The sequence below is a fragment of the Eumetopias jubatus genome, unplaced genomic scaffold (genome assembly GCF_037043125.1).
Source record: "Eumetopias jubatus isolate StellerSeaLion01/CBP00866 unplaced genomic scaffold, mEumJub1_p1.0 scaffold_7, whole genome shotgun sequence".
Classification (NCBI taxonomy): Eukaryota; Metazoa; Chordata; class Mammalia; order Carnivora; family Otariidae; genus Eumetopias; species Eumetopias jubatus.
In genome coordinates this window covers 39,655,150-39,675,655 of record NW_028274813.1, presented here as the reverse complement: position 1 = coordinate 39,675,655, position 20,506 = coordinate 39,655,150, and the positions used below count along the sequence as shown (strand labels likewise).

Genomic DNA, 20,506 nt, shown 5'->3' with positions numbered 1-20,506 from the left:
TTTAAGTGTGAAGATTATACATATCAGAAATGTGGCAGAGTTCTTATGTTGGTATAGATAATTAGGTTGATTGATTCTAGACCTAAAGGTTTCATTTTAACTTACAGTGTTTTCACTTTGAGGGTTAATAGGACATTCATAGTCATGCATCTCTTTCCAGAGTTATATTTGCAGATGCTGTGAACTAGGCAACCTTTTAAATGGGAGTTGTGGAGTCACAGTAATTAGATGACGTATTAGTTAAAGAAGGGAGATAACTCTCAACTGATTTAATTTGAACCAAAACATACCTAATATATGAATAGTCTATGTTCATATAAACCTTAAAGCTAAATTTTAAACCATATCAAACTGTTAAACTGTTTCCAGTATTTGGAAAATGCATAGTAAAATTTCCTTTATTGAATTTTTAAATGGATAATTGTATATAGGCAGTCTGCTTGCTAAGACCCATTTATTGGAGTATGATACTAACGAGACCAGAATGACAAATTTGATTCTTGTGCGACTTTTAAGTTTTTCTAGCTTTAACATTAGCTACTAACAATGATAGCTAACATTATTGAGCAGTAGGCCAGGCATTATCATAGAAAAATTTTAATTACTGTCTTATTAAATCTTTCTATCTCTGTATATGAGATAGATACTATTATTACTTGTATCTTAACAGATGAGGAATTGAGACAAAGGTTAAGTTACTTGTCCAGTTTCACCGCCGGTAATAGAAGCTAAACACATGTCCTTGGATTTTTCATAGTTATTATATATATGGATCGTAGCAGTTTTATTGCTCTTGCTAAAAGAAACTGTTGGCAGTTGTGATGGTTTAGAAAATCTTTGGTTATGAAGGGTATGACTACATTTCCGTTGTACCCAGTGAGTAAATCTTGTGATTGAATTGGGATCCTAGGTGGAAGGGTATACTGAATTTAAAAAGTACAGTGTCATGTGTTATGTCAATTCACTTTAGAACATTTTACCAAGAATTGTTAAATTTTGTAATATAAGAAAGATATAGGCATAATACAACTAGTACCACAAGCCATACACAGTTTTCCCTTACGGCTTATTCATTACTTTGCAACCCATTGACAAATGCTTTCATCAGTCCTTTATTCAAATTAAATTCTTAGTGAATTTAAGAAGATAGTGTTAAACACAAGCTACCCCATTGGGCTTAAAATAGAAGTTATACTATAAATGGAATATTTCAATATTAAGATTTATTAAAAATAAATTCCTTGAAAGCAGGGACAGGGTTTTGTTTTAAGTTGATGCTCAATATATGATTGTTTAATCTTTATAGTCTCCTTATTTTCTGATGAACACATGACAGAGAAAATTGAATGTGAACCAGAAGTATAGCAAATTATGAGAGCATAGGTCATGTATAATCCATTTTATATTTAGGCTAGTTCTTTTTACTCATCTGTGATATGACCATTCAGGCAGGGATGTAGATAAATGGTTTTTTTGTGTATTTTGTTTTGAATCAGGCTATATGTAGCTTAGTTATTTTATTTCAAGAGTATGTTATTCAGTGGGGCACCTGGGTGGTTCAGTCAGTTAAGCATCTGCCTTCAGCTCTGGTCATGATCCCAGAGTCCCGGGACTCTGCTCAGTAGAGAGCTTGCTTCTCCCTCTGCTCCTCACACTGCTCTGCTCTCTTTCTTTCTCTCTCTCAAAAAAAAGAATATGTTATTCAAGAACTGTTGTGCTACTTCTAAGAATGTAATTCATTACTGATTTTGAATAAATGCCTTGGTGCCTTTTTTTTTTTTTTTTTGGCACTTCTACTTTTCTTTAGCATGAGTGGTAGAAAATTGCATCAAATTTGATACTACGTCTGTAGGAGATGAAGCTTGCTTACTTACCTTTGTTACCAAATTTCAGAAATGAAAGTATTAATGATAAGGATAAGGAAGGAGTGGCTATATATTGCTTTTTTGATTTTGTTTTACAAACAGAATTACGAAACTTACCAGGCTTTAGGAAAACATCTCTGCAGTATGCCATCATGCTTCAGAATGTAAATAGATGGTAAATAAAATTTTTACTTTTTATAAAGCAGTGGATTATTCTTGCCGAGAATCTTTAAGGCTGTTTTGGATGTTAGGGGCTGATCTTAGAAGTGGCAGTTTTTGTTCTGTTGTAACCCACAGCTTAACCCTGTATTACTCCATATGTCATCTTCATTTTTCTCTGTGTAAATGCTTCCTGATAGTATAAGCAAGTACTTCAACAACTAGTCAGCCATCTAGTATGATCTTGTACTAGTTTGCTACAGCCAATAGAATGAGGAGCTCCTTAAGTGCATATGGGATAAATTCATTTTATATACAGTAAAACTCCCAGACTAAGTTAAAGATATTTTTGTCTAAAATACATTGAAAGTGGGTTTCCTAGCTCTCAGAAATTATTCCTTTGTGTCTAAATTACCTTATACTTTGCTTCTCATATAGAAAACACTTTAAAAAATTTACCCATTCATGACTATTGATTGAATGATCAGATGAATAAATAAATAGCTCAGGGAAAGAGAATGTATAGGCTCTAACTTCTAGTCATAACTACATCTTTCTCTTTTGTCCCTTCCATTTTTCAGTAATGAGAGTGTCAACTAATGATGTCAAGAAACTTTTTTTTTTAAAGATTTTTATTTATTTGACAGAGAGAGATACACAGTGAGAGAGGGAACACAAGCAGGGGGAGAGGGAGAGGGAGAAGCAAGCTTCCCGCTGAGCAGGGAGCCCGATGTGGGGCTCAATCCACCAATCCACCAATCCATCAATCAGGTCCCGGGACCACGACCTGAGCTGAAGGCAGACGCTTAATAACTGAGCCAGCCATCCAGGTGCTCCTGATGTCAAGAAACTTTTAAAAGTCATTAATGAACACAATCGAAAATCAGATTTTTAATTGGTAAGCTGCACATTTGCTTTAGAGTCCAATATTTTCTTACTAGAAATCAATTCTATTTCTGTAGAGGTTTTAAAAATTAGAACTATGCATTCTGTAGAATAAGAAAATGGAAATGGTAGGATACAGTTTGTTTGCAAGTCCTTTTCTATGGGAATACATTTTCCTGGGTAGAAAAGAATTCCTGAGGCTGTTGACAAGAGAGAAGTCATGATGATGGCTATCATTCCCTTGTCCTACGTATTAAACAAGTGTCTCACGATATGCAAAGTATTATGAATAGAAAAGACATGAATAGGAAAGACGTGATCCTTCCCTCATGAATCTGAAAATCTAAAATGAGAAGAATTCACAGGGTCTTATAATATACTATGATCAGGGTGAAATACAGGATTCTGTGAGCTTATGACTAATGGTAGATCTATTTCCTGAGACAGGGAACTGGGTAGGAGAAGTGGCAGGGAATTGAGAAATTCATTTTAGGTCATGTCATTTGAGGTGTGGCTAATCAAGTACAGGAGGTAGTTATATGTATATTTTAAGCTAATAGAAAGATGGAATTTTTCATTTAAAAATACTTTTTTTCTCTTAATTTCCCAGCATCCTTTTCCATACACTCAAAGCATCTCATCAAAACTTATGGACTCAGTGAATGAATCTGTTTTTGAAAAATGTTAGATTGTATGGACAGAAGTCTTTCTCTTAGAGGCAAATACTTTGTGGTTCTTTTTTCTAGCAGTGGCATTTCATGTGTAAAATACTTAAAATTGCTACATATTTTGTTTGTGAATAAACCTTTTATCATCTTAAATATTTAATAAGTTCTATTTTCCCCTTCTTTCAGGTTACCAGCATACATCTTTAAATGTACTGTCACACAGGGGGTTTTGTTTGTTTTAAGCAAAAGAAAAAAGAATGGGTTGGTTGGCTAAGGGAGTCAGTTATTATTTTCTAGGTCAGTCTGAGTCTGAATCCTCAAATATGCAAGGTTTAAAAAATAGCAAACTGGAAATTGAATCCATTTCTGTAGACAAGTTATTCAAAACCAAGAAATTTGAAATAGTTAACAGATGAGGCAAATTGAGATTGTGAATACTATAGAACATTCTTAGAAAACTTTAAAAAACTAAATAGCTCTATGCTTTCCACATCTTTTCAGTGTTTTTGCTCATACTGTAGTTGTTAGTGAAAATAGGTCAGTATCCAATTTTTATAGTCACTAGAACCCACCAACTAAACTGAGCTTATTTTTCAGGCAATTATGTCCTTCTGAAGTTTATACTTTTATTTTATTTTTTTAAAAGATTTTATTTATTTGAGAGAAAGAGAATGAGAGAGAGAGAGAGAGAGCACATGAGAGGGGGGACGGTCAGAGGGAGGAGCCGACTTCCTGCTGAGCAGGACTCGATCCCGGGACTCCAGGATCACGACCTGAGCCGAAGGTAGTCGCTTAACCAACTGAGCCACCCAGGTGCCCCTGAAGTTTACTTCTAAAAATTGCTCAGTACATACCTTTGTAGAAACTTAAGACTACCTTATGGAGCTTGTAATTAATATCACAGTACATGTCTAGAAGATACTGATACATTAAACATGAAGGAAACATCAAAAGTGGCAAGCTCTGTCTACACTTACTATGTGAAATTGAGACTGCTGCTCAAACCTGCACAAGGTGACTATGGTTTGGGGAGTTGTTAAGTTTTTACCTAATTCAGCAATGACTATTTTTGAGTGATATTTGGTAGAAAAAATGACACGTCGTGGACTTCATGGAAATACTATTTAGCATAGAAGAACTGTATCTGACTTATTTTGGTTGGTTTGCTTGGTCACCTTTGGTTTGCTTTTTGAAATTTCATTTTTAAGGTTTTAATTTAGGGCATTTAAATTTAGGTATTTAACTCAGTAACAGTCTTTTGCATTATAATTCATTTGGATGAAATTTGGTTATTTGGAAGAAATACTCAACAAGTGAAATCAGTGTTTAGTTGAAGCTATAAGATAAATATTGGGCAGCTGGGGAAGTTTCAAAGGTAATCTTGGAAAAAATTGAATATAGTATTTTTACATGTTACTCCATATAATCTATAGTCATCTTTTAAAATCTTACGCAAAATAAAATATAGTTACAAAAAACCATAGCAGTCTTTTTAAATGACTTTATTGAGATGTAACTCACATAGCATAAAATTCACCCATTTAAAGTTGCAGCTCAGTAGTTTTTAGTGTATTCACAGAATTGTGCAACCATTAACCACAATTTAATTTTAGAACATTTACATAACCCCCAAAGAAACCTTATAGTCATTAGCAGTCACTCCCCATTCTCCTCTCCCCCAGTTCTTCTCAACCACTCATCTCCTTTCTCTCTCTATACATTTTTTTGGATATTTCATATAAATGCAATCTAGATAACTTTTTGATCAGTTAATTTCTAGCCTTTATAAACATCTTATATATCTTATGAGATAACCAGTGATGAATAATGTAGCTTCCTTATAGAGCTTAAATAATGGTTGTTTCCTCCTCCTCTGACCAGGAAAAATTAATTCAGTAATTGGAAGACTGTATCCAGATTTAAACCAAGAATCAGGCTCTTCAAAGAATATGTACGATTAGTCCTCATCCAGAAGTGTTTTTTACTGTGCGTTGCTCATTAGTCCCTCGACTTTCTCTAAAGTGTTCTCTAGTAGCCATTTCTCTTCTAACCTTTCAAACTCAGGCTTGCATGAGTTCACTGAAATGTTTCCCCTAGCAGTTGACTTGCCTGAACTCTACCTGCTTACACCCCTAAACCCAAGAATGGGAAAGGCAAGAACAGGAAAATAGAAGAGATTGATCAGGCTGGGGAGGGACAGCGTTCTCCTGATGAGAACAGGAATAGAAATGGTATAAAATTTGCAAGGAGACTGAATTTGTGAATAGAAGAGTAAAACTTGGAGTTTGCTTAGGAGAGAATAAGACCTAGAAGGAAGAGGGTGCCTCGGTGGTTCAGTTGGTTGGGCGACTGCCTTTGGCTCAGGTCATGATCCTAGAGTCCTGGGATCGAGTCCCACGTCGGGCTCCCCACTCAGCGGAGAGTCTGCTTCTCCCTCTGACCCTCTTCCCTCTTGTGCTCTCTGTCTCTCATTCTCTCTCTCTCAAATAAATAAATAAAATCTTTAAAAAAAAAAAAAGACCTAGAAGGAAGAAAGAAAAGGCAGAGATGTTATCATGTAGTAGAAGATTTTTTTTTAATTCTCTGTTCTGAACTTTGAATTTTAGTCATAATGTCATTGGAGCACAAATGATAATTCCATTTTCTGATGAGGTTTAGTACCCTTGACATATTTTCTTTCCAGAACTTTGTATAGGAATTTTGAAGCTGAACTATAGTCATGTGTTGTTTTTTTTGGGTTATTTGAAGATCTTCAGGTTTGAACCAGGGTAACATGGGAAACCTTATCACCTTGGGATACTTTGGAGAAATCCCACAGACTTAAATGACACTGTCCCCTGAGGGTTTTTAAATTGGAGGGGTAGAATCCTATTCTGGGTGCCTCCATACTCAGTGGACTACTTCAGGGATCTAGAATCAGCTAGGGGAATGGCACTAATTGAGAGAGTGCCGCTGCCAAAGAAAATCTAATTTGATTTGATAGATCAGGGGCCTTCTGGTTGGACTAGAATTGTTAGTGGGATTTTAGGCACGGTCAGTAAAAGTGCCCCCAAAGAGCCATAGTCATACATATAGCTTTAAAGAAGTAAAATCCTGTAATAAGCAAACTCAAAATTTGGGAGAAAGGGAATGCAAACTAATGGGAACTGTTTGTACTTGTATTTTACATCTTGGATGGTATGTTTAAAACCCCATAATCAGCCCCTTATCAGAAACATTGCCTACAATATTTTGCATATAACTTTCTAAAGGAGCAGGTGATGAAGATACTTAATTTCTTTAGAACAATGAGATTCGTTATTTAACATATAAAATATATTATATGATTTAAGTGAATGTTTTTAGTATTGGAACTCAAGTTTACAAAATGTGTGTATTTTTTTTTTAAATAACAAATATTTCTATTCAAAAGAACTCTATAAGGGCACCTGGGTGGCCCAGTCGGTTAAGTGTCTGCTTTCGGGTCAGGTCATGATCCCATAGTCTTGGGATCTAGCCCACATTGGGCTCCTTGCTCAGCAGGGAGCCTGCTTCTCCCTCCCCCTGCCACTCTCCCTGCTTGTGTGCTCTCTCTCTCTCTCTCTCTCTCGTTTTCTCTCTCTCTGTCAAATATTCTTCTTAAAAGAACTCTATATAAATCTTCATAACTTTTTTTTTTAAAGATTTTATTTATTCATTGAAGACAGAGATACAGAGAATCTTCATACCTTTTATAGATTACTTATATTGCAGGAGAAATTTAAGAGTATTTGTTGATTTAACTGACTATAAAATTGAGCTTTATGAAAAGAATATTTAACCAGAGAAACCTGTGAAAATATTTTAGGCCTGAGGGGATTGGAGCACCATTCCAGAGGCCTTAGCCCTATGAGCTGCAAACTAATGGATCCCACAGGAAACTTCTACCTCTAACTAAAGATACACAAATTTAAAGATTGCTATGATTTAGGTATATTTAGAAAATGAGACACCAAAGGAGCATTTGTTAAATGAGATTAAGCTGTACCTTATAGAGTTAGGTGCCATTATTTTGCTGGTGTTTTCTGATTCTCTCAGTGGAATAAATGTTGATTTAGAGTGTAAAGAACTCTGCTACTACCATAGCCATGTTCTAGGGAGTTGGCATCAACAGAGAAATTAGTTAATAGTTCTTGGGCTTTCAGAGGCACTATAAAGTCCAAGTCTTAAAATTTCTTAGAGCTACTTCTATGGACTATTTATACTATTTAACTATTATTGGAGAATTTGATTTTCTTTTTCTCCTTCCCCTTTCCCCCTCATCCTTTTGTGGTAGGTTTTTTGAAGTGAACATAATTTTATTTTTTTATTTCTTCAACTCAGTGAACTAAATTTATTGCATTTGTTTCTAATCTGTTGTCATCCTTTGAAATTTTATATCAATGATTTTTAATTTTTAATTTCCAAAAGTGGCATTTAATTCTTTTCCAATTCCTTGGTAAATTTTTAAGTAATTTCTTCTCATTTTCCTGGTGTGTGTGTGTGTGTGTGTGTGTGTGTGTGTATGTGTGTGTGTGAAATCTTCTTAAACATTTCATACATAGTTATTTTATATCTTGTATTTGTTATGTTACTTCTATTCATTGCAGCTTGTTTCCTTGTATATTTGGTGATTTTTTTTCCCTCTGAGCTCACATTTGATTAAATACAGCATACCTTCATCATCTGTATAACTGTCTATAATTTTATTTCCTCTTTTTGTAGCATAAAAAAGTTTCATTTTCTTTTTTATATTTAATATAATCAGTCAGATATTTCACTGTCCTTACTGTTCCTTTATATCTCACTCCTGGAGTTACCTTTCTTCTTGCTAAGGTATAGCTTTTAGTAATCTTTTCTAACAGTGTGGCCTGTAAATGTCTGTAATTTTTATCTAAAAGTATATTTTATACATTACTTTCTTTTTTTAAGCAAATAAAGAATTCTTGGTTAATAGGTGTCCCATCCCCCCATCCCTATTAGTACCCTCAAGATATTTCGTTATATTATGATCTCTGAGAAGTCTGGTTTCTACCTTTGTATGTAATTTTTCTCTCTACCAGTTTTTAAAAGGATTCCTTTTCTGTATCCTGTCACCACTATTTACTTTGTGACCTTGGGCAAGTTCTAAACAGATAATGAGATAGTATCTGTATTGTATGGGGTTGTAGCATTGATTACCTTAATAATATGTAAAATATATGCAGGACAGAGCTGTTTTTTAAGTGTGGTATAAATATTAAGTATTTGTTCTACTGTACTTGATATCCTAACACATTCCCCTAGGCCTAGGAGGTATGTGTATGTTGTGCTATATGGAGGTACTCTTTGAAATACATTGTTGATCTAAAGACGCATATCTTTCTTCAGTTATAGAAAATTCTTTAACCTTTATATATTTTTTTTTAAGATTTTATTTTTAAGTAATCTCTACGCCCAACGTGGTTTTCGAGCATACAATCCCGAGATCAAGAGTCGCATGCTCCACCCACTGAGTCAGCTGGGTCCCCCTATATTTTTGAATATTGCTTTTCTAGTATTCCTTTTTAATCTTTATGTAATTTTCTAGGCAGTTCTTAAGTATCATTTTTCAATTTACTGATTAATCCCTTGACTTTATTCAGCTAGAGTTTATGTGGCCTCAGTTGTTTTTATTTCTCAGTGAATATTTTTCTCCTTTTCAGGTTCTTTCTCTCTAAGAGCCTCCTATTCTGGTTTGATTTCTGTTTTAAATTTTTTTCCTCTTTATGTCTGTTGTCTTTTTTAACTTTGGAAGGATCCTAAACACACATTTCAAGTTATTTTCAGATTGTTATTTTTCCTTCTAGTTTAAATTCCTACAATTGTTGATTTTGTTGGCTGTCCATCATAGTTTTTTTTCCTCATGTGTTTTGGAGTTTGGTTTTGTGTTCTCTTATTAAATGAAAGTTTTTGGTTTTGTTTTCTTTGTTTTCACCCTTCTTATCCAGTGTTTTTGCATGTGCCTACATCTTGGCCCTGGGGTGCCCATTCTGAAACCATATCTTACACTGGAGGTGTGGTTCCTGATTCTTGATAAGATCAGGATCAGACTTCCATCTCTCCAAGAAAAGGCACTGACTAAGAGAAGAGCTATACTTTTTCTGCTCACTGGGCACCTAACTTCATCTAAACTATAGCTCCAGGTTATGGTTATAAGTAGCTTTTTCCAGCTCCTTTTATAGGCAACAGAGCCCCTCCACCCCAGGCATGAGTTTCAGGGAGCTTGAGTTCTGTCCCAGCTTTGCACGGGGCATTTTTAATTTCTGTTACTATCACTACAGGATGTAGACTCGATCCATCTCTGTTAGTTGAACCCGGGAGGCTCATAGTTTCAGCTTCACAAAAAGCTTTGTATTTCAAGAGTTTATCTTTAGCAGGTGGTTAGGTTTTCTTAATTTTGTTTTATAGTCCATTTATTTTAAAAGTACTTTTGGAATAGGGCACTTTAGAGTGTGAATATAAAAAACCATTTAAATGGAAGTCAACATTTAAAATTAATGTGTGTCGTACATATCCTTCAGAAAGGTGGCAGTTTAGTCTCCTACCTATGAGAAGCATTTTTTTTTTTTTTTACTCTTTTGCCAATACTGGAAACTATAAATTTTTAATCTTTTTTTTTTTAAGATTTTATATATTTCTTAGAAAGAAAGAGAATGAGTGGCAAGAACCTGAGCAGGGGGAGCGGCAGGCAGAGGCGAGGCAGAGGGAGAAGCAGGCTCCCCGTGGGGCTCAATCCCAGGAATCCGGGATCATGACCCAAGCCAGAGGCAGACGCTTAACGCACTGAGCCACCCAGGTGCCCCATTTTTAATCTTTGATAATGTGTAAAAAAATAAATTTGTGTTTAATGGCTAGTGAGATTGGTTATTATTCCATGTATTTATTGTCCATTTGTATTCTTTTATGAATTGAATTGCCTGTTCATGTTCTTTGTTTCTTTTCCTTTAAAGTGTTCATTTTATTGTCTTACAAGAGACTTCTATTTTAGGAATATTAACTTTACCATATATATTGCAAATACTTGTTTTAAAGATATGTGCCTTTTAAGCTTAGGAGCTTGGTTTTATAGTGTAGAAGTTTTATTCTCTGGAATTGCTTTTTATTCCTTTAAAGTCTTTTTTTGCCTAATGGCAAAAAAATGTCATACTTAGAGAGTCCTTTCCTATGATTAAATTATAGAAATACTTGCCTAGATGTACTTGTATGGTTTTATTATAGTGTTTCAAACTTAAATCTTTAATTACCTGGTACTTATTTCAAGATGTGTAATAGGAATTCAGCTACTTTCCATGGGGGGGGCAGGATTAAAATAGGCCAGCTGTTTTAACACCATTGATTGAATTTTTGCTCCCACAGTTGTCTTTCCAGAGTCTCAGTTCTGTTCCACTGATGAATCCTTTCAGTATTCCCTCTTAAATATCATAATTTGAAATATTTTAATATTAGGTATGACAAATGCTAATGTGTTTTAGAATGTTTTGGCTATTCGCAAACATTTATTCTTTCATATGAATTTAGGAATTATTTATCAAGGTCTGGGAACAAGAAGACCCAGTTGTGGTTATACTGAATTTATTGATTAATAAAGGGAGGATGACTGTCTTTGCAATATTGAATCTTCCTGTCTCAGAAATAGGAGTGTCTTTTATTCTGAGGCTCTTTTTTTTTTTTAAGATTTTTTATTTATTCATTTGAGACAGAGATACAGAGGGAGAAAGAGAGCATGAGCAGGGGGAGAGGGAGAGGGAGAAGTAGGCTCCCCGCTGAGCCAGGAGCCTGATGTGGGGAATCCCAGGACCCTGGGATCATAACCCGAGCCCAAGGCAGACACTTAACCATCTGAGCCACCCAGGCGCCCCTCTGAGGCTCTTTTCTTAAAGGTCTTGAATAATTCTTTGGTTATTTATTTAGATGTAAAGACTTTTATTGGCATTTTTTCTTTATTTTCTAAGTGGTTATTATTATTAGTTTTCTTAAGGATTTTCTGTAGTCAGATAACCTTATTGAACTTTTTTTCCCTAATATTGTTTTAGATTTTGAGTTTGCCATCACATGGTTATTATCTGCAAATAGCAATTTGATCTCTCTTCATAATTTTATGCCTTTAAAAAAAATCTTAACTGTATTGATCCTTATTTCTAGACCTTGCTAACTGTTAGGGATAAGAATAAGTATCCTTTTGTTGGCTTCTTTCTGAGAATTGTTCTAATCACTATGTTTCCTCTTTGGCTTGAAATATAGATTATCATATTATAGAATGAATTTTATCAGCTGAAGAGATAATCATGTGGTTTTGAACTTATTTATTTATTTGAGAGCATGCATGCAAGGGTGGGGGTGGGGAGGAGCAGAGGGAGAGTGAGAAGCAGACTCCCCACTGAGCAGGGAGCCTATCCCGTGGACTCAATTCTGGAACTCCAGGGATCACAACCTGAGCTGAAGGTAGACACTTAACCAACCGACTGAGTCACCTGGGTTGCCCCCCTTTGGACTTTTTTTAAAAAGATGGCATATTAATAGGTTGCTGAATGTTGACTTGTCATTAAATTGTTAAGATGAGCTCTAGTTGGTGATCTGCTTATACTGAGGGTTTTTTGCATCTGTATTAATATGTTCGGATTATAGTTTTATTTTTTGGTACTGTCTTTGCCAGTTTTTAATCAGGATTATGGTAGGTTAAATGAAGTGGGAAGCTTTTTTCTTCTGTAGGTAATTTATTTTGGTATTATGTTTTATAAGGCTTGTCTGATACACTCGTTTTTAATAACTTTATTTTGGAAACAGTTTAAACTTACAGAAAATCTGAAGAAAAAAGGTACGGTGAACTTTCATATTATCTGAATGACTAATTTTTTCCCACATTTGTTTTATAAATTTTCTTTCTTCCCTTTGTGTATGTATGCATACATACTCTTTTTGCACACACAAATATATATAAACCCATGCACAATTGTGCATTACACTGTATTGTGATATCTCCTTGGTCTTCTTTAACCTGGAATGGTTCTTCTGCTTCTTTTAATTTTTTCATGAGCCCTAGAGTTCTTTTGAGGGTTAGTTCTTTGATAACTTTCTCATTTTGTTCCAGAGTTACTGGTCTCTATTTCATCACTGCCTGAAAAAAATTTGGTAATTTGTTTTTCAAGAACATTGTCTGTTTCCTCCATATTTTCAAATTTATTAGCAAAGAGTTGTACAATGTGTTTTATAAAACAAAACGAACACCTATCTCAGAAGCAAGCTATATGCTTATTTGATTTCTAATTTTGAATGATAGTTTTTCTCAGACTAGTGGTTTACCTATTTTACTCATTTTTCTCTCATGACATCATGTTTACCTTAATTTTTCTCTTTTTTTTCTTTTAGATTTTATTTATTTATTTGACAGAGAGAGACACAGCGAGAGAGGGAACACAAGTAGGGGGAGCGGGAGAGGGAGAAGCAGGCTTCCCACTGAGCAGGGAGCCTGATGGGGGACTCCATCCCAGGACCCTGGGATCATGACCTGAGCCGAAGGCAGACACTTAACGACTGAGCCACCCAGGCGCCCCACCTTAATTTTTCTTAATATACATTCCTTAATATATTTCTTTCCTTAGGTCTGTGTGTATGCATGTGGTTGTTCTTTTTACTTTTTGAGTTGAGATTTAGTGTACTGATTTTCACTTTTTTACTAAGAAAGTGTGAGTTTTCCTGAGTAAGGTTTGGTCACATCTCATAAAATTTGATATAAGGTTTTACTTACCATTATTGTTTCTAAATATTCTGTAATTATAAAAATATACAAACTCACTACAAGGTTGATTAGAAGCATGCCTTTAAAGCAATTTCTAGGTGTTTAAAGTTTTCTTCTTTCTTTATTTTTACCAACATCTACTGTTACTGTATTAAAGTCAGATAATATGGTCTGTCATTTGTTTTCTTTTTTTGGTGGGGGGGGGCGAAGGTTCCTGGAGTAGGGTGGGTGGGAGTGTGTTAGGAAACTTTACAGCTTTTCTAATATACAATCAAATAAATGCTTGATTTTTTTTTAAGGATTTTATTTACTTATTTGAGAGAGAGAGAATGAGAGATAGAGAGTACGAGAGGGAAGAGGGTCAGAGGGAGAAGCAAACTCCCCGCTGAGCAGAGAGCCCGATGTGGGACTTGATCCCGGGACTCCAGGATCATGACCTGAGCCGAAGGCAGTCGCTTAACCAACTGAGCCACCCAGGCGTCCAAATGCTTGATTTTTAATTACCATTTTAAGCATATTTGAACAGAAAGTATAGTCTTAATTTCAGCATACAGTATTTTTGAAGGATTGTTATGAATTATCTGGCATAAAAATATTTAGCCTGTAAAATTCATAGGTTATAATTTTAGAGTATACTCTCATCAATTAAAAAAAGACAGTTGTTGTATTTGTTGACTTATTCCTTATGCTTTTCTTTCTCTGAAAGTAAAATCGCAACCCTTGACTTCTTTTACACAGGTGACTCTTGAACAACATGGAGGTTGTTGCAGGAGAAGCAGGTTCCCCTTCCCTAAGGGCACCAATTCTCCACATGGTCAAAAATTCACATATAACTTCTGTCTTCCCCAAAGCTTAACTACTGATAGCCTACTGTTGATTGGAAACCTTACTGATAACATAAAGTTGATTAGTATCTATTTTGCATGTTATATGTATTGTATATTGTATTCTTAAAATAAGCTAGAGAAAAAATGTTAAAATCATAAGGAAGATAAATACATTTATAGTACTGTACTGTATTTACTAAAAAAAAAAGAATCCATGCACAGGTCCATAAGTGGATCAAACCCATGTTTTTCAAGGGACAACTGTATTTGCTTAGTGTATTTTGCCAACCCCAAAGTCCTGCATACTATGACATCTCCATTTATTGAATTTCTGGTTTTAATTAATCTCTTGGCATTAATCTTTCTTTAAATAGGTTTTCCATGAATACTTTTTTTTTTTAAAGATTTATTTATTAGAGAGAGAGAGAGCTTGAGCATGGGGAGGGGCAGAGGGAGAAGGAGAGAGAATCCACAGTTAGACTCCTCAGCGGCACGTGGAGCATGATGTGGGGCTCTATCCCAGGACCCCAGGATCATGACCTGAACCAAAGTCAAGAGTTGGCCGCTTAACTGACTGAGCCACCCAGGCGCCCCTGGATGGTACTTTTTTAGTGTTGGCATAGTTGATGATACCTTTTCTGTTACCTTCATGTATAAATGCCAACTTTGCTGGGTATAGAATTCTGGGAATATCCCTCTTTACCCTCAACATTTATAGGCATTACTTCATTATTGCATATCATGTGACAAAGAAGTTGAGACCAGCCTGATTTTTTTCTTTTTTCTTTTTTGGCATGTTCATTTTTCTAAATTCTTGTATTCTTGAAATTTATTATCAAAGTATACTTTGGTATTGATCATTTTCTACTAAAATTACTGCTTGAACACTTTCAGTCATTAGTTCAAATTTTCCCTCAGTTTGTGATTAATTTCTTTGAAGTTTTATTTCTTCTCCATTATTTGATTTTCTTTTTACGGTATACTAATTAAATTGTTGGATCTGCATTGTTTGTGTCTTTAATCTACTTACTTTTATCTCTTTATTCTTACCTGCATACAGGATGATTTTTCTCTTATTTTTCTCTTATTTTAAGTTTTATGCCTTGCAGATTGTTTTCTGTAGGTTCTTTGCTCATTATTGTTTTCTTTTTTATTTTTTTAAAGATTTTATTTATTTATCTGACAGCAAGAGAGGGAATACAAGCAGGGGGAGTGGGAGAGGGAGAAGCAGGCTTCCCACAGAGCAGGGAGCCCCATGCAGGGCTCGATCCCAGGACCCTGGATCATGACCTGACCCGAAGGTAGACACTTAACCGACTGAACCACCCAGGCGCCCTCATTATTGTTTTTCATGCCATTTAAAACATTACAATAATTTTTATCTCTTAAATTTCTTTTCTTAGCTCTATTAATACTTTTTATACTCCAGGTTCTTATTTGTCGTACACATTTATTCTTTTACCATTCTAGAGGGCACAAGTCCAAAATTAGTTTCCCTGGGCCGAAGTCAAGGTATTGGCAGGAATGTGTTCACTCTGGAGGCTTTAGGAAGAATGCAGCATTCCTTGGATTGTAGCCGTATATCACTGTAATCCTCAAGGGCTAGCATCTTCGTATCTCTATCTTCACTTCTCTGTGACAGTTCTTCCTCTGCCTCTCTTTCAGGGACACTTGTGATTACATTTAGGGGCCCCAGTATAATTCAGAATAATCCCCCCATTGCAAATTTTTTTAACTAATCACGCCTGCAAAGACTCTTTCCAAATAAGGTAACATTTATAGGATTTGGACCTGGTACGTATTATTCAGCCTTTTACAGGTATCATTTGTTTTGCTCCTTTGAGATGAAGTGGCCACTTCAAGAAAAATAAGATTAGAGTAAATCCTCGTGGATTGTATGCTGTTATCATCACAGGTATTGTCCTCTTTATCAAATGATGCAAACTCAGATGCCATGTGGTCCATAAGGAGTAATAGGAGTACTGGAGAATGCAAGTTCAGGGACAGGGGCTAACAATATATGTGAAGATCAAATTCAGTCTAACAGCTTGTAGTCCTAGTTGGTAGCTGGTTTTTTGTTTTTTCATTCTCTACAAGTTGATTTTTCTGTTGTAAAATAATTTTATCTCATTATCTTGGTATTGAGAATTTTATTGGCATGATTTTAGACTGAAATATTATTTACTAATGCCATTTACCTAGGTATTCCTAGAATTTTAGGCTTCTTCTACATTTCTCAGAACAAGGTAATTATTCTGAAAATTGTTAATCAAGGTTGTTTATTTATCAATGAAGAGAGTTAGAAATTAAGCTAAAGGATTTGTCCAGAGTCACATATTGGATACATCTATAACTTTTAAGTTTAATCTTATGAAAGGTATTTCCATTTATAGACATAAAAGGGGTTTCTCTTTAGTATTAAATTGGATGAGTGGGCAATTTCCCAGCTTCTTTTTACTTTATATATGGGATTTTGTTTTTTAGATGATTTTTAAGAAGCAGGTTATTTAAGAGTTAAACTAATGACAAGTCAGAGATGAACTTAGTTTTAAAACACAGTGAGTAGATGTTTGCTTGGCTGGATTTCTCATTAAAAAAGTATGAGTGTATACTTTGAGTCCTTTTGTATCTTAAAATATATCATCTGGTTCCCTTTCCCCCATACACATGAATAATAGTTGGAAGCCAGGATAAAGTGAGAAGAGGGCTGGGTCTAAGCCTTGAATGTCGGTATTTAATGGCTTGGAAGATGATGATGGATCTGCAAAGGGAACAAGGACGGAAAAGCCTGCGGCAGAAGGAAAGCTGAGAGTGTGTAGCATCTTGAAAAGCCAGTGGGAAGTTGGAAGAGGGAGTGTCGAATGCTGTTGTAAACAGTCAGTGAAATGAGGACTAAAAATGTCCACTGGATTAAGCAACTTAGAGGAGCTTATTTTGGTGGGATGGCCAGGCAACAGTGTGGAGCATCAACACTTGTTTTTAAGAAGCTGAACTGCAAAGAGAAGGGAAAGGCAGTAATGGTCAACATCTGAGTGTCTTTAGAAGTTGTACTCCAATTGACAAGGAGAGGTTGGGTAAAAAGAAGAAGAGGACAATACTGTAAGGTTCCGGAGAAGACATGTAAGTTGTGTACGAGCATGGGCTTCAAAGCTCTAGTAGAGGGATTTATGTTAAGTGAGAGCACAGAGAGTCCTCTTTTATCACAGAAAGGTATGAGGATAGGATGGGTACAGATGTGAGTGGGTTTGTACGTTTGGAATGAAGATGAAGAAAGACCTGAGTTCTAAAAGAATTTCTTGAGGTGATCTCATTTATTGGTTTGGTTTTTTTCTGTGGTATCTAATTGGCTATTCATTGTCTCTATTGAAATTTTTAGTTCAGTAATTGTTTTTCATTTCCATGTACCTACTTTCAGAGTGCCCCCCCTTTTTTAATTGACAGCCTGTAGTTCCATCTCATGATCTCATATCTCTTATCTTGATGAGTCATTTCTAGTTTGGAGATAATGAATATTGAGGTTTGTGCTCCCCTCACCCTCACCCTCCCCCCCCGCCATAACTTCCGAACCTTTAAAAATATATCCTCTTATTTTTCTTTGCTCATTTTTACATTTTATTTAGCCTGAGTATTTGAGATTAGCTTTGCCAGAAATTGTTCACTCTGGTTTTCTCTCAGTCCTAGACAAAAAAAGTTTAGATCTTGCTTTTTTTCCTTTTCTCTTTACCTTCTTTTTTGTCCTTTATCTTTGGCAGTATAGAAGTTTAGAAAAGAAGTTAGAGTAGGCAGAGGAAGAAATGGCACTTAAGGAAGTTTCAGCTTTGTTCTGTGACAGTCTTCCCTACTTACCTGCCTTGTGTGTTGTCATTTTTTTTTATTTTTTATTTTTTTTAAAGATTTTATTTATTTATTTGACAGAGAGATAGTGAGAGCAGGAACACAAGCAGGGGGAGTGAGAGAGGGAGAAGCAGGCATCCCGCTGAGCAGGGAGCCCGATGTGGGACTCGATCCCAGGACCCTGGGATCACGACCTGAGCCGAAGGCAGAGGCTTAACGACTGAGCCACCCAGGCGCCTGTGTGTTGTCTTTAAAAAGCCTGTTTTTAGACTTCCATTAACTTCATTTGCAAGTACACAGGACGGGATGTGTAGAATTGCAGTAAAATTCCAGAAACGTACTATACCTATTCTCAGCTTTTACTGTTGAACTAGCTTTGTGACCTTCAGCAAATCATTCTGTTTCTGTGTGCCCTCTCGTTTATAAAATAGGTTTAGACAGATCATTTCTACATTTTGGCTCTGATGAGTTAAGTTAGTCAAAATCAAAGTTGTAAATATAAATATGTGTAATCCTTTTTTTAAGAGAGAGATGAGGGCAGGGGGAGAGGGAGAGAGAGCATCTTAGGCAGGCTCCATGCCTAGCATGGAGCACAAAGCAGGGCTTGATGTCACGACCCTGAGCTCATGACTTGAGCTGAAATCAAGAGTCAGATGCTTAACTCTCTGCGCCACCCCGGCACCCCTGTGTAATCATTTTTTAAAGTAAGGGTCGATGAGAAATTTCAGACTCCAATGAGAGAAAAATTTAGCCTTTTTTTCTCAAATTGGTATAAAGTTTTGTTCATGCATTTATTTGTCATTACCATAGATAACTTTGACGTGGCTGCCTTGGATTATAAAATATAATTTATGAATTACCATGTCTCATAGCTTGGGAAGTTAAAAGTAGATTGTGTACCCTAAATTATCCTTTGCAGAGACAGCCACAAGGAGTCTGTGTTTTTCCACTGAACCCCCACTCTGCAATATATTACTTAAATCCTGTCATTCAATTAATGTGCATTTCAGGGACCAGCTGAGCATTTGTCTTCATGTTTGACAAAGTCTATTCACATATAAGCATTAGTGGGCAATGTAGAATATGCTAAACATTTGGTAGCAGTAAAGAGTTTACATCCCACATCCCACTGCAAATGACTTGAATTTTGCCATGTTGTTTACACTGCTACCTATGCTGCTAGTTAGTGTTCCATTTTTTCCCTCTTCCCCAAGGAGCTCCTAGGCGCTCTTGTATATGGTTTTTCCCCTCTCTGGATTCCTCCCAATCTTTAAAATATATTTTCTCCACATTGGTTTTTTTTTTTTTTTTTTGATTTGATTTATTTATTTGACACAAGACAGCGAGAGAGGGAACACAAGCAGGGGGAGTGGGAAAGGGAGAAGCAGGCTTCCCGCCGAGCAGGGAGCCTGATGCGGGGCTCGATCTCAAGACCCTGAGACCACGACCCGACCCGAAGGCAGTTGCCTAACCAACTGAGCCACCCAGGCGCCCCTGGTTTTTTTTTTTTTTTTAAGATTTTATTTATTTATTTGACAGAGTTAGTGATAGCAGGAACACAGGCAGTGGGAGTGGCAGAGGGAGAAGTAGGCCTCCCGCAGAGCAGGGAGCCCGATGCGGGGCTCCATCCCAGGACCCTGGGACCATGACCTGAGCCGAAGGCAGACACTTAACGACTGAGCCACCCAGGCGCCCCTCTCCACATCGTTTACATGTCTATTTTGTCCTCTGTTTAATGGAGGCTGGAGGGGTTCTGTATTAGCCTGTGTCCCCATAGGTAAACAGAAAAAAAACCTTAAATGGTTTTACTCCTCAATTTTTTGACTAATTCTTGTTTCTGGGCTAATATGTTGCTTAAGGATCTTATCAGTTGAATATATAGAGCTTTTATTGGGGGGGTGATTTATAAGCAGATTAAACCAAATAACAAGGTATAAGACTTTTCTGCTATGACTATGAGATCAGTTTTGCTTAATAAAAGCCAATGGCTGAACTTTAATGAATGACTTCCTGGGCCAGCCTTAGAATTTTTCAGTTTAGGAGTTAGTTTGGTTTTCAAAGACAGAAAGTGTTCACCAAAATTTCAGATTATATCAAAGATGAGTTCAGTCTTGTGATTGTCATAGTACTTTGTTCTGAAAAGTTCAGATCAACCGATAAGCTAGTGTTGTGGTGAGATCCATCCGGCATGTGCTCAGAGTAGATCTAAGACGAGGCAAGAACTAGAATTTCTTTCAGAAACTAGCTTAAGCTTTCATGGGCAAATTGAACCCCTTGGGATTTACTGTTTATAGATAGATGCCAATTTAATAATTTGACTACATAATTAGTAGTCCACTTCTGGAAGATGACTTATGTAAACATAGTATTTATAAGTAAGTAATTTCTGGTAAGTATTATATTTACATAACCATCTGCTGTATTTATGTAGCTATTGTTGGCTGCTTCACTAGGATTCTACAAATTACTCAGAATCCCAGGAGGTAAGATTTCTGAATTGTCTGTTTTCACTAT

At 36.0% G+C, this 20,506-nt stretch overlaps 1 protein-coding gene across 3 annotated transcripts in view; it reads left to right on the top strand.

Moving 5' to 3' along the window:
* PPM1A (protein phosphatase, Mg2+/Mn2+ dependent 1A) overlaps positions 1 to 20,506 on the top strand; it is a 41,962-nt gene that overhangs the window by 7,281 nt on the left and 14,175 nt on the right. Inside the window, exon 1 of one of the 3 annotated variants that reach the window (XM_088024576.1) lies at positions 10,291 to 10,391. The exons of the other annotated variants lie outside the window; for them this stretch is intronic. The gene's annotated coding sequence lies outside the window, so the exon portion shown is untranslated. Of the gene's footprint in view, positions 1 to 10,290; positions 10,392 to 20,506 lie in introns of those variants that run through there. 3 annotated transcript variants of the gene reach the window in all.